Source organism: Pinus tabuliformis, chromosome 3_2 (assembly GCF_031772625.1).
Source record: "Pinus tabuliformis cultivar Carrire ecotype Pingquan chromosome 3_2, CPIR1, whole genome shotgun sequence".
In the NCBI taxonomy this organism is placed as follows: Eukaryota; Viridiplantae; Streptophyta; class Pinopsida; order Pinales; family Pinaceae; genus Pinus; species Pinus tabuliformis.
Genome location: NC_142302.1, coordinates 166,325,181 through 166,339,836, shown reverse-complemented (window position 1 = coordinate 166,339,836; position 14,656 = coordinate 166,325,181).

The following is a 14,656-nucleotide window of genomic DNA, read 5'->3' as shown; positions in this document are numbered from 1 at the left end:
GACTGTGATCACACACTTGAAACACTTTGATGACACAAAAAAATAGATCATCTGGAACACGTTAAAAACATATTTCCCTTAATGCAACAACTTTGAGATGACTTTACGACAAGTGCAACACTAAAGGTACACTTTGTGATGACCGTAACGACACTAGAATGAGTGAAAATGATGTTTACATGGTTAAAAAAACTCATTCAAACAAACATAACCCCTTGAAACCACCAGAACAAACATACATACATTGCGCTACAACTAACATGAAAAAAATATGCCAATTTCTAAAGTAGGAATGACTCTTGCTATATGTGGACGACTGTGAAAGTAACACATGCCAAAGAAAAGATAACATGAAAACGACACTAATTAGAGTGAAGGAAAGTGAAAGAGACATCTGAAAACATGAAAATGACACTCGTGAAAACAAAGGTGCACGAAGGCAACAATTTGCAAAACTCACTGAAATGGAAGTGCGAACGCAACTAGAATGTGAGAAACTGTCATTGTTAGTGCACACTGTCTGTTGACGTAGATTTGAGATTGCACAGACACAATATTGAAGGAACATGCTATGCTTGTCCAATATTGCGTAAATAATGCGCTCATGAACTTGTTGTAGACTAAGAATGTGTGAGCAAGTGACTTCGACACTTTCAATCCAAAAAGGGAGCTCAAAGTGTCAACTGACCAATAAGTGACTATGGAATGACCTATCACAAGATCCATAGTAGGCTCCAAAATTTGAGTGTACACAAAATTTTGGAGGTTGTTTGTCGTAGCGACAACACTTGGCGACACACTGGTAGAACTCCAACTTCTCTGCCTTGGTCAATTCTTTCGTGCAAGGTCTAGTTCTTCAGGAAGTATTGATTCATCGTTTAGATTACCATGGATTCCCCACTTACCCTGTGCATAAACATAACCCCAATCATTCCTTTACTTGGTTAAACAAAAATATACGATTAACGATCACACAATGTTTCGAATTGGGATAGGTAACAAAGTTCGCAAACTTTATATTTTAAGAGTGTAGTTTTTTCATCTTTGGTATTGCTCGGCTGCCAGCAGGCCTCGACAGTTCCCCAACGGAGTCACTTCAGGGAAACAAACATTGCTCTGCTGCCAGCGAGCTTGGAAAGTACCCCCAACGAAGTTGCTTACTTCACCTCTCTACGCAGGAGGACTTTCTGTTCTTTCAATTTGTTTATTTATTTATATAGGAATGTGCATCAACACTTATTTATTTTATGGGTAGAAGAGGGATCGTGACTTATTGAGGGCATGAGAGGTTGTCCCTTCAGAGAAGCATATATAAGACATTTGATATTTTTTTTCCCATTTAGATTTTCCCCTTGTCTTTCTCTACTTGATTGGACCAGCCTGAAAAAATTGAAACATAAAGACCTAAGTGTGGGCATGAGGTTTCTAGAATAGACATGGAGGTCATGGTTCAACACAAGGCTCTCTTAACGAAAGGATCGTATTTTCCATCGGAACATCATTGACTAAAATATGTAACCCAAACAAGGAAGAAGGAAATATGTTTAGCCAAATGTTGCAGTGTTACAAACACCTTTTCTATTTTGCCACATTCCCTTTTGGGCCAACAAAGCACCTCCATGCAAGATCTTACTAGTGGAACAGAAAAGAAAAGAGACAATACAATAAGAAAGAAAAAATGAAGCATAATAAAAAGAGGATAAAACAAAACATAATGCAAGACATAAGTAAGAAGACAAGAGAGACTAAAGAGAACAAGCACAAGATGAGTGCAAGAGAGGGAAACTAGGATGCAGCTTATCCTACTCCTAACCTAATAGCTAGAAGGTCGGGGTCACGTATAGTGAAATTTCCAATGAAGCCCATAGTTGTTCCCGACCCTCAATGACAAAGATACAATCGATTAAAACAAATATAAAGTAATTGTAACAGAAAAAATAAGAACTTTAATAGATTGCACAAAAATCGAAAAGGTCTCACCTGTGAGCATAAAGATAGGCCATAGCCACTACTTCTAACCAGTTTACACTCTTACCCTTTTGACGAGAACCATCATTCAAAAACCCTCAGAAACTTCCTCGAATATGTCTTCATCTACACCGAACCCTTTAGCAAGAATGAGGAAAGGTCGAAACTTGTTATTTGTGTGGGAGCTTGCTAGGTAAGTTTTTCCCAACCATTTAGCGACTGGATTGTAAAATTCATGACAATCCTCTTGAAAACCCTGAAATCTTTGAAAAGGTGAATTCGCAATTAGAGGCATGGGATTACAATGAGAATCTCGAGAGGGAAAAAATATATGATCATATTCAACAGGTGTATCAGGACAGTGATAAATTTGCATAACCATCTGCGAGTGCCGAAGTGCCTCAACCGCTTGACAAGTACCTATATAGTGAGATGTTAAATCATGAAAATCAGAGGATGTAAAATGATTGTCATTTGATGTGTTGATGGGAAAATAGTAAGTTGAACGACAGTCATAAAAAACAGAATCAAGATCAGATAGGTTGATGAAATAATAAGATTCCCAACTTATAATTACCAAAGATAAATCGTTTTGAACAATATTGCAAATGCTTTGCATAATAGAATCATATTCCTCACATGACGAGTATAACAAACCATTTTCTTGTAACTGGTTACACACTGCACTAGCATCGTAATCATTGAAAGGATTAAAAAGGAATGCTAGTATAACAAACGCATGAAACTAGTTAGTGTGAAACAAGTGAAGAAGAACTTGATTCATTAAATAATCCATGTATTCACTGACTCTCAAGAGGATTCCAGGTGCGATGAAGAAAAATATTAGGATCAAAATATTCACAAGAAGGATCAAGAACTGATTGTTTTCAAAAGAGTGTGACAAGTATGACTCCTTCGGCCAAAGATAATATTTAGAATAATCAACTTTGTAGTTCCATGATTCTATGAGAGATATACATTCCAAACCCGAGTTCGATACAAGAGATTTGCATGATGATGGATCGTAGAAATTGAATCTTGAAATTTTGGAATATCATATCAGCAATGCCAAATATATTTCAAGAATGAATTTACATCGAGCAAAACCATGCAAAAGGAAGAGTTTTGCAAAGATAATTAGACTTGAATTAGTTTAGGGGTCCTTCCAGAGTTAGGAGATCCTGACATAACCATCAATGGAAGTTGAAGTGCCTCGACTCCCTGGAAAGTCCCATAACTTTCAAGGATTGTAGAATCACATTCCGAAGATTGAACCAAATCATGCATGGTGTGAGAATAATTGTTTTCACTGATTTTGATGAGATCATTATTAACCGGGTGGTAGCCATCTCTGTCACTTATTTGATCAGATTTTTCAACTTCAACAACCAAATTACTCAAGTTGAAAGATTCATCTGATCGCAAATACAAAGATACATGAATTGAAAAAATTTCATGAGAAAGTTGGTTTGAAGAGTTGTCTTCATGCAAGAGAAGTATGATGAGAGATGGAAAGAGTACTCAATGATTTGATTGTTTTCATTTTCATCATGGGTAATATCACCACCTTGTGTCAATTGAGAAGTTGACTCATTGGATGAAGAACTTGAAGAGCATGGAGTATCTTCGTCATAAGTAGATGCATTGCAAAAGGTAGAGCATAAGGGATAATGAGATGAAGAGGAAGTTTTTATAAGGACATATTCTTTGACCAAATTAAATTCTAGATCTAAAGTAAAGTCTTCGTGAGAAACCAGAAGATCAGATGATGCACTTGGAAGTTTGTCATTGATTACATCAACAAAATTGTCACCAATAGAATGATTGTCACCCAATGCTACAGATTGATTGAAAGAATTAATTACATTTGATTCACTATTGAGATTATTATATTGAAAATCATCTAAGAATGGAAGCGAATAATATTTAATTGGAGGGTTTTGGAAAATAAAAGAAATATTGAAAGCATCTTCACATTCATGCTCCTTTTCTTGTGTAAAGTGACTGCCTTGTACCTGATCGCAATTTGAACTAGCAACTTGAAAATCGAGAGAGTGTGAAAAACTAGTTGGTGGAACAGATTGTTTAGGAGGATCACAGTACAAAGAGTCATGGCATGTAGATGATAGTGGATAACAGAAATCTAGATCAGATTAGAGGCTGGAGCTGTGAATAGTGACATCATGTTGCGGAATGGGGAAGTTAGTCTTCACCATGGGCTTAATGAGCCATTCTGGGATTTCCTCCATTTAATCTAAGTCACGAGAAACGAAAGAAGAATGAGAAGATGGATTAGGAATTTGATCTGTAGATTTTCCACCTTATTACCATCACACCAAGGCACCCTCATTGGAAATGGAAAAGGAGGAGGACAAAGAACAAAAGGAGCAGTAAATTCCTCCTCTGAAATTAGAGGTGTCTCATGATTCACAAGAGTTGGGGAAGTAGGAAAATTAGGGGGTTCAGGTTCACCGTGTAAAGAGATAAGAATCAAGTGCTCAAAATCCCATTTTAATAAATCCCTATCCATATCTTCTTTAGGAAATTCATAACAAAGGTGAAGGAATCGATCAGAAAAATCCTCAGCTGATTCATTAGGCTTCATTATTAAGTGATTGATTCTTTTACAAACATATCAATAATTAGACCTATCAAAGGCTTGATGGAGTTCCCTGAGGAAATGATGAAGAGAATGGATGGAAGTAGGTGGCAAGGTATGGAACCATAGATTAACATGACCTTAAAGGGTGAGGAAGAAAAGCAGACAAGCAAACACTTCATCATTGATTTCATAAGATTCACAAAATTTAAGAAAATTAGAAATGTGCTCGGTTATGGATGTTCCATCCTCAGCATCAAATTTCAACTGCGACAAGTGATAGAGAGGCTCATCGGGGATTGAAAATTGATAAATGGATAAATTAGAGAAACACAACGAGAGTAAGATTTGAGGATGAGCCATTTTGGATAAGAGGTTCAAAATAGATCCAACGAGCTCAACTTGTCATTTGGCCCTCCTTCTAGCACCATTGTTGACAGTGTCGGAAATACTTTAACCAAGGGGTCTCCCTAATGTGAGATCCCAATTAGAACTCACACTGTTTGGAGTAGGAGCTCCATCCAGAATATTGGCCCGGTTGCCATGTATTCTTATAGATTTGCCTTGGTTCTAACTGTCAGCAAGAGAGGAACGCGTGGTGCCTTCAAAAAGAAAGAAGGTGTGCGTGGTGAGTGTTCAGTTATAGGTGTTTCAAAGTTCTTATACTATGGAGTGAAAGAGTAAGGCAAACCTTTGAGAGAGAGGTAATGGTACCACCCAAGAAGAGACACATGCAAACAAGAGGGATCCGTCTAACATCCAACGAAATAGTCCACAAAAGATGTGATAGTCATTACAACCAATTAATGAGAAATATCTATCTAGCATCATATGGAATATTCCACAAGAATGGGACAAAAATAACAACCATTACAACACATTCTCAATAAGATAAGTACTAAAATAATCGAAATAGTTTAACTACTTTAGTGCATATGAAAGAAAACATGAAATACAAACATCTGTAGAATAATGTTACAAATATTCATAATCCATGCATGAAAACATGTCAATCATGAAGGCTTCTGTTATAAAGTAAAAGTTCCAAGACACATGTATATAATGAACATCACTAGCTCCAATAATGGAGCGTTGGAGCCACTCCTTGCTCCTCAAAAGAACTAGTTTGTGTCTCTAATGCCTTGCGGGAGGAGACAAGGTGAAAAAAGTCCTTTGCCCATATAATGAGGGTGTATATATAACCAAGAGGTGATGCTTCACCTTCCTTGTGACTCTTTGACTACCCTCATGATTGTTTGACTTCCTATGACTTTTCGACCTTACATGACTCTTCATATTCTAAATGTGTCCTTTAGACTTCCACTTTACAATACATTTTGAATAGGTAATTACATAATCCACAATAACGATGTGGCGTATGATGATTTGTGACAAGACATGACATGACACTGATGACATGAACTGCATGATGATGTGATAGTGCCAAGTTTTCCTTCTTGCTTCTTCTTTCTTTGTGTCTTGTTGAAAATATGTTACATGTTCTTCTTCTTTCTCCTCCTTATGACTTGAAGATGAGGATTGTTCCATGTTCTCTTGATCTCCATCTTCTGTTACAATTCGATGTTCCTTCATATTCTCGCTTTATGATCATCTTATCTCTTCAGCTCCATATGTGTCTTCTAGCATATCTTCCTTCTCCATGTCCTTCTTCATCATCTTTCCATAGCATGATAGATTACCTGCATCTACATTCCACTCATGACAAGAAAACATCATTCCGTTAAAGGCCTAGTCTAATATGGTGCATATTTATCCATTGACTGAGCTAGAACTAGGTGACAGAGTGGGAAAGAGGCACAGTAACTGCGCAATTGCACAACTTAGGTATTTAGGGGTGAAGCTTGACCCTTGAGACTGCACAATGCATAGTTCAGGCTAGAGTGAGGAATAAATATGTGCAATCCGGGGTCTCAATGTGACAAGCTGAGGGGATGGGCACCGGATCAGCCTATTGCGCGATTTTGGAGGACATATGAGCCCTGGTGATTACGCTATTTAGGGAGTGAGTGGTGAAGCTTGAGCCCTAAAACTGTGTAGTGTGCATTTCATACATGACTGGGGAGACAAATTGTGTAGTTTCTGGACTTAGTGAGCTTGGCTGCGGGGTTTTCACTGCTTGGGAGAACTGCGTAGTTCTAGGAGGTATAGGAGGCTAGGCCATTGTGAAATTACGCAACTCGGGAGCTCAAGGGATGAGCTTGAGGCAAGATATTGTACAATGCACATTTGAGGCTAGGCTGGATCAATTGCACAATCCTAGGAGGTAAGGTCGGGCTTGAGCACTAGAAATGCATAGTGCAATAGCCATGGGAAGAAGGAAATGAGCATTGCACAGTGTCAAAGGACAAGGATGTAGCTTGAGGGTTGGAACTACACAGTGAACAGTTGAGGAAGGTCAGATGAGGCTAGGTTGCTAGGGAATTTATGAAAATGGCTAAGCGTGGGACATAAGAGATTGATGTGAACATTGATATGACTTGACTGTGATCACACACTTGAAACACTTTGACAAAAAGACAACATAGAGAATCCAGAACATGTTAAAACCATATTTCCCTCATTGTGACAACTTTGTGATGACTTTACGACAAGAGCGACACTAAAGGTACACTTTGCGGTGACTGTGACGACACTTGTGCGATAGTGCTTAAAATTTTGATAATGAGTGCGACTAGTTTTTACATGGTTAGACCAACTCATTCACACAAATATAACCCCTTGAAACCACCAAAACAATCATATATAAATTGCGCGACCACTAACATGAGAAAAGATGCTAATTGCTAAAGTGTAGATGACTCTTCTGATATGTGGACGACTGTGAAAGTAACACATGCCAAGGAAAAGATAACATGAAAATGACAATAACTAGAGTGAAGGAAAGCTAAAGCAACAACTGTAAACATGAGAATGACACGCAAAAACAAAGGCGCGTGAAGGCTACAATTTTCAAAACTCACCGAAATGGAAGTACAAATGTAACTAGAATGTGAGAAACTATCGTTGTCAGTGCGCACTGACTATTGACATAGATTGGAAATCACACAAGCACAATCGTGATGGAACATGCTATGCTTGTCCAAGCTTGTGTAAAGAATGCACTCATGAGCTTGTTATGGACTGAGCATGTGTGAACAAGTGACTTTGGCACTTCCAATCCAAGAAGGAAGCTAAAAGCATCAACTGACCAAGAAGTGACTATGGAACGACTGATCACAAGATCCACGATAGGCTCTAAAATTTGAGTGTACATAAAAATTTGAATGGTGTTTGTCGTAGCGACAACAAGATAATATGTTATGAAATTTCCTTTTATTATAGATGTTCTTAAAACGAAATATACTATTTTTATAGTTAGGCATTTTAATAAAAAACTTTTTAATTTTCAATTTTTTTTCTTTCATATAAATTACTTCAAATTTTATATAATATCAATTGTAAAGAGGAATACTCTTTCATCTCCTCACAAGTTCCATTAGACCCCTATGCTTCTTGGTTGTCACACATGTGGATGTGGGATGTTCCATCCAAGCTTAAATTTTTTTGTTGGCTTGTTATCCACCATCAAATTCTAACTTGGGATAACCTCCTCAAGAGGGGATTTCAGGGTCCAAGTCAATGTCCCCTATGTGGCGCTGAGTGCGAGGAGGTGGTAAATCTTTTTCTAAATTTTCCATTTCGAAAATTAGTTGGGGAAGAGGTCTTTAATGCCCTCAATATTAACCCTAAGGTGGAAAGATCTTCCATTGCACAATTTTTGATCAGTTGGAGCTCCATGCAGAAAGAATATAGGGATATTTCGCTTTACACTTTCTAGGGTATTTGGTGCTATAAAAACAATTACATTTTTGAGAATATTTTCCAAGAAGTGAGATCTACCTATTTGAGAATTGTGTTCTTTCTTTTCTTTTTTCAGAGAAAGGTTCATGGAGGCCAATAACCCACATTCAATGTGTTAAACATAGGGATATTGATTTCTCTATCCTTGTGGCTTTCTTTGATGTAGCTGCCTCCACAAGGGAATGTGTTGTGGAGTTTACTTAGTTATCGATCCCTCCTATGCTTTTCATTTCTTCGGTTGTGGGGGGCCAGGCACGAACTACACGACAAAGGTTATGGCACTATGGGGAGCGTTGAAATTTGTGTCTTGTCTTACTCTTTGATGAAATTCATATTGTTGGTGATTCCAGTTCCATTATAGAATGGATGCATGGTCGAAATTCATTGGTCGTGCCCTCCTTACATCCCTGGAAATAACAAATTTGGGCATTGAAAACTTCCTTTCAACATATTACCTTCAGCCACATCTACAAAGAGAAAAATGGTATGACGGATTCCCTTTCCAAGGTAGTGTTTCTTCACAGCCTGGTGTCATCCACTTCAAAATTTTTATCAATGGCTCTGAATTAGAGTAATTTTGAGGTCTAAACCGGGGGTCCTAAGGAATATTATACATAATTATAGTGGAAATAATAAAACATGATTAGATTACATCATCAAATTTTAGAGGGAAAAAATAAAAAACTAATCTTCCAACTCTTATTTTCAACTTATCTCCCTACAGTTTTACTCAAATTTCAAGCAGGAGCACTTTTTTGACGTAAAATTTAATTCCACATCTGAGGTGTACCCATGTTGCATACTTTCAATGGACCTTGCTAAATGAAAACTGAGAAATACATGAAAAAATGTGATTACAATCACGTTTTTCATGTATTTCTCGTTTTCCGTGTAGTAGGGTCGATGGAAAGTGTGCAACATGGGTACTCCTAGGATGAGGAATTAAATTTCGCATCCAATGAGTCCTCCTTGAAATTTGGGTAAAACCATAGGGAGATAAGTTAAAAGCACATGTTGAAAAAATTGTTTTTTTTTTTTTAATCTTCTTACTTTCTTACTTCAAAAATGGTGAATCAACCTCCATGGTTGACATCATCATCTTAAATTGTTGGTTCTTATAAAGTTGATTTTGGTTGTGCAATTTTCTTTTAGGCCCATTTTTGACCTCAAAATTTCTCTAATGTTTGTAGTTCCAGAGCCTTCTCTGTTTAATGTTTGGTAGGATTTGGTGTTCTCTGGTTTTCTTATTTCGTGTCTTTGTTCTTGTCCTAGGGGTCAACTTCTTACTCCTGGTCTGAGATGAGTATAGGTTTCTTTTTCGCTAGCTATTGATCCTGCCTTTGCCCTATTTTTATTGATGTTTATGGCATTGTTTTTTTGGTCCATTTTGTCTATGGGCCATGTGGAAGTTTCAAACTTCAATTTTCTCTCTATACTTTTTTTTTGGACCTATTTTTTTTTATCTTGTTTACAATGCTCCAGATGTTAGTTTTCACTGATTCTTTTGGATTTTTTGTATTCAAATAGCTTTAAATCTTCTATAAATCTTAGTATATTGTATCACTCTTGATTTATATAACTTCTTTTATTATATAATAAAAGTAATTTGTTTTTTATATATATATATATATATATATATATAAATCTAAGTAAATATGTGCTTACTCATTATTTTATATATATAAAAGAGATTATATCGCACTATTTTATACATCCTTGCTCATCAATTTTTTTTGTTATTCAATTTTGATTAAGTGTGATCGAAAACAAATTTACAAATCTAACTAAATATTGGGTTACTCATTATAAGTACATATATACATCCTTGCTTATCAAGTTTATTTTTTGGCATGCGATTTTAACTAAGTGTGATTGAAAACGAATTTACAAATATTGGAAAGAGAATGGAAAGAGAATCTAATAACTTTCTTTGTATAATTTGTCATGAATTAGTTTGATGAAAGCGATGTAGATGGAATGGATTGTTGCATATTGAGTAATGATTAGAGTCATAGAGTAAATTACCGAGTAAACTATAAAATGAAAATAATGAAGCGACATATATCATATTTCTCGTTCATGACAATAGTATTCCCTAAGCGAGTAAACCATATAATGAAAAGAATGAAGCCGCAAATACTATATTTCTTGTTCATGACGATAAATAGTTAAGCAAGTGATTATGAGTATGGTATTATGCAATATCCAATGAGTTTATATTATCTTTCTAATGGGGTTAAGGTTAGTTAATGCATATTATGGTTCTGCTGATTTTTTTTTTTTTTTTTTTTTTGGGGAATATTTAAAAACAAGTGTAGTTGTTGAGCAACACGTTTTTGTCTTAAGTATTATATGTAGGGGCAGGGTAAGAGAAGGACATGGTCTGATATTATATGGGTTTTGTGACATTATATGGTGGGAATTGTGGGCTAGCAGCATCCTGTCTCAAAATATAAGCAAATTGAGAAAATCTAAAATGCTTGATGATGAGCAAGTTTAAAAATAAAAAGTTCAATTTCTTATGAGATAACGTTGAGTGAAACAGGAAGTCTCATAAGGTACCTTCAAAAAATTGAGCAAATGGGGTAGATGACCTAAAGTTATCTTAAATGAAGGAATGAGTGAAAGAAAGAAATCATGGATGAGACAAAACAAGAAATGGACACAAAAATGGAATATTTACATCAATGCATGTCCCACAAATAGCAAGGATTTGAAGAGTTATGTTATGGAGAAGTTTTGTAAGCATATGTGGGAAAAGAGTTAAGTAGAAAGAAGAAGTATTATGTTTAAGAATTCAACCCCATGTGTGATCTCCAACAAAAAGAGTACATTGGAGTTAGCTTTCCATGAAGAGCAAAGATTCTTATTGCTTAATCAAGAACTATCTTGCATCAATTAAAGTGCGAAACAGGTTGGTGAAAAAGACCCAAAGAAGCTTGGGAAGAGAGAGTGTGTACTTTTTGCACTTTTGGGGTTGTGGAATCGGAAAAACATTTCATTTTGAATGTGATGCTTTCAAAGACACCAGAGGCAGTGACAACAGTTTATTAACATCAGTTTTATGGCATTGTCTTTTTAGTGAGGGGATTGTTAGAAGGTTGGGTCAGCTCATAATTAATTTGAATAATAAGAAGATTGAATTGCAAAAGGAAAAAAACAGGGAAACTAGTGATGCCATAGACTATAGCTAATCTCGTGGACATTAAAAATTTTATTCATAAATTCATACAAAATCAAGAGCACTACAATAGAGCAAAATAATAAATTCATCATATCAAAACAATATTATTTTCTTTAATAATGTGAATCTAGTTATTACCAAGATTGTTGCTCAAGACTATTAATTGGCACTTTCACAAAAACCAACTGCAATTACTGGAATCATTTTCTGAGATGGATCTGGAAATGGGTGAGATGCTCTAGACTCTGTAGTAACTGCTTCCATATTTGCCTTTGCTGGCACATTCACTGGTTCCGCATCACCTGGAACTTACACTCGATCTAAATCTTGAACTAAAACTACAACCGCTTCTTTGACTGGAGAAACTCCAGCCGCTGAATCTGCAGTTGCTGAAGCCTCTGCCACCTTCTCTATTGGTGGTGGTGAAACTGGATCCCATACTTTTTATTACTCTGGCCAGAGGTTGCAATTTCACTAAATGTTTCTTCAACTTCCTAGGTATATGCTTCTTGAGAAGCAGACCCAAACGCGTATTGAGATTTGCTTTATTTTAGGATTAAGCTTTTAGGGTCTCCTCTTGATGGGCTTGGCATCTAGCTTGAGTTCCATCTTCATTTCCTTGAAACCGCGTACGGAAGATCGACTCGCTCAATTAGTAATGTGCCATTGTCCTTTCCCTTTTCGAGAATATTGAAGGTTGGAGCAGTATATAATAGCCAAGCACGACAACTCGGATACTAGATCATCCACGATGAGCCTATCATCCTCGACGAACTCATCAACAGATTCCGATCCCTCAGAGGGATATGGCAGGGATATATTGGTGGATATAGAATTTGAACAGTCAGGCAGGCCCAGGAATGGAAGGAAGAGCTACACTCCTCGCGAAGGTCCTATAGGAGCTTGAAAGACATGCTACAATCAAAAATATGCATTTACTTAGAAGCACAAAAGCTAGCATAACTAGTTACGGATCCAAATCCAATAGAAGAAGAGCAAGCTTCAGTACCCTATCCAATTCGAGATTTGGATCGAGATTCGACCTACGCAAACGTATGCAAAATACATCCATAGGCAAGATTATTTCGCCGGAACTTCAGACGATTCTAACAAGGCTCTAGGGCTTAAGGCTATTATTCCAAAGCTCATGATGAAAACAAGTGCATGAAGAAGCAATTCGACTAATAGTTTTCCTTATTAGAAATAGGAAGTTTAGCAGTTGATAATGTCAAGTATGTAGTTAGCTGTAAATAGGGTTTTCAAGCAGGAAATCAGTCAGTTTCAAGCAGGAAATCAGTCAGCTAGAACGCTGGGCATCAGTTAAATCTATGCTATTTTAGATCTATGTGAAAAAACTCATTCCAAAGAAAATTCTTATTAGAAACAAATGACCTTCTTACCAAGGAAAACTTCATAGAGAAATTCAAATAAAAGTTATGGGATCACTGATAGGGTGTAGTGTTGTCTCAGACAAAATCAGGCACAGGAATAACGCAAGGAAAGCATGTGGTCCTAATAGGAAAATAATTGTCCTCCATGCGAAGGTACTTCTATGTCTTGGGTAGGCTTCTCATTCCAAAATTAAAATTCTATATGTAGAACAAAACTAGTTGAGTAAAATTCCAGACATAACACTAGTAGAGATTATCTGTCTTAGGCGGGCTTCTCATTCCCAAATTAAAATGCTATATGCAAAACAAAACCAGTTGAGTAAAATTCACTTTGGCCATCCTAGTTCACTAACATGCTAAACAAATAATTATTGTTTTTAGCAGGAATAGTCTCTTAAGAAGTGACACCAAAAACTTGTCAATTCCAAGCTAGAAAGAAGAGACTTATTGCACTGATATTTTATCTCTCTGGAAGGAATAGTCCAGAAGTAGCCATTGATTTTTACAATTCTAAAACAAAAATACTCAAGTAGCCATTGGTTTTTACAATTCTAAAACAAAAATACTCAAGTAACACTTGGATCTAGACTGCAGGAAATCATGAAATATAATTTGGACCAAAACTGAGAAAATTGTTCCATTTGAGCCTTATTTCCATAGATATCAAGTTCCTTACAAAGCATCTAGTAGCACCTCACCTCTTTGGTATTCAATCAAACGTGCATCAACACACATCATTATGTTATTAAGTTATTCATCATTTGAGAAATATACTCCTTAGTGAGTATGGCTGAGTGAGTTACAATGTGTTGATAGAGAGAAAACTCCTTGGCTTATTGTTCTTATGCATGCTGCACTTTACAATAGTAACAATTTTCACTACATGGAAGGAAAGAGTGTGATAACTATGTTTTAGTCGCGGTTCATTAAATACAAAGTCGACATTATTTGCAGGCCATGTTCATGCATATGAGTGGTCTTATAAAATCTCTAATAAAAAATATAACATTAGAGATGGAGCATATTAAATTTGAGCAAGATGAATCAACTCCAATGTATATAACTGTTGGTGATGGTGGAAACTTAGTATCCCTTGCTGGGATCTTCAAAGAGTGACAATCTACATACTTAGCTTTCTATGAAGCCAATTCAATAGTCAACATAAGGTTGTTCCCATCCTTGTGATAGAGCTTCATATACTAAGGGCTTTTGTTTGTTTCTTTCACAGTTATTCGTCAATTGCAAAATCTCAAAGATCCCTGTGGTAAAGTGTTGAAGACCACATTTGGCCTCCTTTTATGTGCAAAGATTCATACTTCTTCACCAAGTGTTCTATGACAAGCTAAGGCAATCCTTTGCACAAGTTTATGATGGGTCATCTGCAAATAAGGTTGAGCTTCCTTGTAAAGGTCTGTGGGATTTAAAGAAATTTTCATTGTGTTCTTTTCTAAATCTTGATGTGAGCTCTCTGCAGCAAATTATTGTGCACAACTTGTTTGAGAGAGGGATATTCCTTTTCTTCTACATCACTATAGATAAGTATGTTTTGAATGGTTCAAGACCAAGTTTCCTCCATCACTGGAACTGATCCATTAGAAATCATCAAGCTACTGTTCATGAACAAAGAATCAAGGGCCTTACAGATTTTGCGAA